Below are 3,770 nucleotides of genomic sequence, written 5' to 3'. Positions count from 1 at the left end.
GGGGAACGACTGTAGATTACGGCAGCAGATAACACCCACTTGCGCAAGCAGTAGAAACACTCTGCCGTTGAAATATCGAATTGGGACGTTAGTACAGTCACTGACACTACTGGTTTGTAATTGTCCAATTGAAAGTCAATGAAATCGTTACAACCCAGAACTGTTCGTGACTGTACAGCTGTCATGATGCAAGAAAGGACAAGTACAAAGCATACTTTTCTGGGATTCGAAACCTGAAACGTTACCCTTGCGCGCTGCACGTAAATAAAGACGGACTGGAAGTAAAATTTAGATCTGACATTTTTGTTAATCAGGTTCACCAGAATATGACGAAGAGAAACACTCGTGTTTTAATTCTTAGTTGAAGTTTGTTGTGAAGGAGAGAGTATAAGCAACATATCTTTGGTCTTTGGAAACACTCATGTAGTCTGCAGGTCATGCTAATTTCGTGTTAAAGAAAGGAACATACTAGTATTACATTTTCGGGTTAGTGTACTATTTTTTTTTATTTGTCCCTAAGTAATTTGGAGTTCTCGATTATAATTTGGCTGGTGTGTCTTTAGAGGCTCTCCCCGATGGTGTAGTGGCAACTTCGTTGTCTTGTAATAAAGATGTCCTGTGTTCGATGGAGACACATAGTGTTATGATTCAACTTTAAACTGTAGATCCACCATGACTAGCCTATTTCTACACAAAGTTGATTTATAATAAAAGCTCAAGTCAATTTAAATCACCTGGTTCGTCTAACCTATTATGCACAAAACATCAAGAAAACATAGGACAGCTCTATTATTCAGAAATCCTGGTAACGACGAATTGTCCATCGCCAGAGGTGCCAAGGGGGGCACTTCCTCCCTTTTTTTGCAACTTTTATGCTAAACCTTATATACGAAGGGAAACTAAACTGTCCTTGCCACCTTCCCCCCAGTTTTGCCATCTTTCCCCCCGTTTTGGCACCTTGCACCGCAGTTTTGGCGCCCAATTGCCGCCACTATCCATCACCATTTTCATTCAGTCTGTATTACACAGTGTGATAATAATAAATTGAAATAATGACATCAATAAGCAGAGGCCATTGCCCGCTTCGAACTAACGTAGTTTACTCCTAAAAACAACATAGGATGTACAATAGAATGAAAATGTAATGAAAATAGCGTTGGGCAATTTTCCTACCATTATGTTTGCCGTTGACTGTGCCTTGGAAGTGTCAATCCCAGAATAAAATGCGTAGGACAGCCAGTTATGGATTTTAGATACCAGGTTTCGGTGTATCGAAATACAGGTCACATCGAAGATGCAGAACATATTTGTTTGATGCCAATACTTGGGGGTCTGCTATATTGATATTTCCAGCAGCCGTAATAAGTATCACGTTTCTTACAAGTTGTATTTATATTGCAATCAGACAACGTCATGCATTTCTGCACTTCTGTGGGTCCAGTTCCGATTAGCTTATCTATGCATAAAGTGGCCTTAAAATAAAAACTCAAAACTAAAAATATATGATGGGTGAACGTGCGTTCGTTTTTTTTTTTTACTAAATTGGGAATCAACGCAAAAGGGATAAGCTTTATGAAAATAATGCAACTTTAGACAAATTAAGTATTACTTCTATTTATACTAAGTAATTTTATGGCACTTTTGTTTGTATTGGGTTAACCGTGACGATCTTATATACTTCTAAACTGTGAATAATGTGAGTAATGTTTTACAAATATATTAGTTTAAGCGTATCCTTCTCTCACTGACATTCGCCAGAATGCACAGTCAAACAGCTAAACCATAGGAAGGGGGAAAGGGGCGTGACTTTTCGTGATAGGCAAACGACGGGTCAATTTTCCATTTCGGCTTATTATAACAAACACGGGCCTGGAATCGCTTTTTATTTAACGTGAAGGGGGACGGACAGTGACCATGTAAGTACTGCATAAAGCATGACGTCCACCGAGACGCGGAGAAACTCAGCAAATGAACACGACAGACCCGTTTCCGGCGTCTCAGTGGGCGATAATCTGTAACATAGCCTGCCAAAATTTTCGTGCTTCGGTTTCGCGCGTTTCACTGTAGTGGGCGTTACACCATTTGATTTAAGTAGAAGCAGACAGCAGATCTGTTGCCGGAAATTTCCATGTTTCGCCGCGTCTCATTGGGCGTCAAGCTTCAGTCTCTTCCTTGTAACGCGATCAGCTAACCCGCGTGGCTGAGCGAGCCGGTTTATGTTTGCAGGCAATACCATTGCAAATAGGAGAACTGAAAGGTCTGCACATGTAAATATGTTGTAGAAATTAATTCCATTCTAAGGTGTTAAAGGCATTGAAAGACATGAACAAAAATGTTAAAAAAAAAAAACGCAAGTGGTGCTTGCTCAGTTTCCTTTACCGCACGCTTCTGAAAAAAAGGGGGGTGGGGGATGTTTTCCCAGTGCGTCTCGGTCATCAGTTGTGGCTCTTTCTACACAACTCAATCGCCCTTCTGCTACTCGCTGCCTGTTGGGGCAAAGAATATATACAAACCATAATAATATTAATAGTGATAATAATAAAATCGTCTTTACTAGAGCGGGCGTTTTTCATCCGTTTCTAGCCCGACCCTGTGGCCGAGTGGTTAGCACATCGCGCTGCGACGCCAAGGGTCCCGGGTTCGAATCCCGGTCGGGCTTGGTTGTTTGTGAATGTCCATTCATCAATTTCATCATTTCATCACTCATCCTCCATCTTCGCAAATTAGCCAAGAGGCACAAAACGCGAAGTAAAATAAACTAAATCAACTCAAATCAAATCAAATCATCCGTTTCTATCATAAATATAACAATGAGTCGAAGTGGTTGGTAGATGAGAGCAAATAAATTCAGACGCGCACAAATATTCTCGTAGGGCCTAACGTTAGTGCCTCTACTCTTCAACCTTACAAGATATAAATGAATGTCACCATTAAAGAGAGTACTTTATGTTGGTTACCGAAGATACCGAAAATGTCGGTTCTCAGTATATCGATATTTAGAGGTCATATTTTCGAGTACAGATAACGGATATCGATGGTTTCAGCAACCGGCCTGGCGGAGTGGCTAGCACAGCGCGCTACGAAGCCAGGGGTCCCTGGTTCGAACCCTGGCCAGAAATTGGCTGTTTGTGCGAGTCTCTTGATCAATTTCATTAGGTTATATGATCACTCGTCCTCAACTCAATTAACCGTAGGTGGCAGAAAGCGAAGTAAAATAAACCAAATAAATCAATAGTTTTAACAGCACAAAATATATCCCCTTTATGTGACCATTTCAGGATATTTTTTTTAATTTTGCCTGCTTTACGGTGCACTATATACACCAGCAAGTTAAAAACAAGGAAATGAAGTAATTAACTCGAAGCGGATTACATAAAAAATAATTCCATCGTAGATTCCAGCCGAGGCCACTCCCTAAATATCGTGTCACAGTAACCATCAGCCATGGAATCACTTCTTGGTGAACAAGGGCAATTACATTAACATATTATTATTAATAATATTAACTAGAATAGGATTATACACAGTGGCGGCGATTATGGGGGCGTGGGGGTAGTTGCCTCTCCTCAAATTTTGGCACTTCTTGTCCCCTCAACTGCGTCCTCTAACGAAATTTCCTGACACTCCACTCATCTCCACTTCAAAAGCAATGGAAAAAAGAAATAAGTAAGTTAAGAATGGATGACCATAATTAGAGGCAAACCAAAAGAGTGATCAGTTGAGAAGTCGACCCCATCCTTGAAATAATTTGATTTCGATCAGTCAAGTAT

Source organism: Lepisma saccharinum, unplaced genomic scaffold, assembly GCF_977018435.1.
Source record: "Lepisma saccharinum unplaced genomic scaffold, izLepSacc3.1 HAP1_SCAFFOLD_196, whole genome shotgun sequence".
NCBI classification, from domain to species: Eukaryota; Metazoa; Arthropoda; class Insecta; order Zygentoma; family Lepismatidae; genus Lepisma; species Lepisma saccharinum.
The sequence above is the reverse complement of the archived record's forward strand: the minus strand, read 5'-3'. Positions refer to the sequence as shown.